Below are 208 nucleotides of genomic sequence, written 5' to 3'. Positions count from 1 at the left end.
TATATCAGAATGGGGTGGATGGGGAGGGGGAGGGTTGTACTACAGTAAATAAATTTTCTGCACGGGTTTGGAAAAAAATAATACATAATAAATTCATCACATAGTATCTTAAAAGCGATACAACTGCTATGGGGAAGGCCCGCGATTGTCTGTCTGGCCCTTTCCTGCCTCTCCCCCGTCTGCCCCCCACCCCCACTTCATTCACCTG

The sequence above is a fragment of the Penaeus monodon genome, chromosome 23, assembly GCF_015228065.2.
Source record: "Penaeus monodon isolate SGIC_2016 chromosome 23, NSTDA_Pmon_1, whole genome shotgun sequence".
In the NCBI taxonomy this organism is placed as follows: domain Eukaryota; kingdom Metazoa; phylum Arthropoda; class Malacostraca; order Decapoda; family Penaeidae; genus Penaeus; species Penaeus monodon.
Note: the sequence above shows the minus strand (reverse complement) of the source record.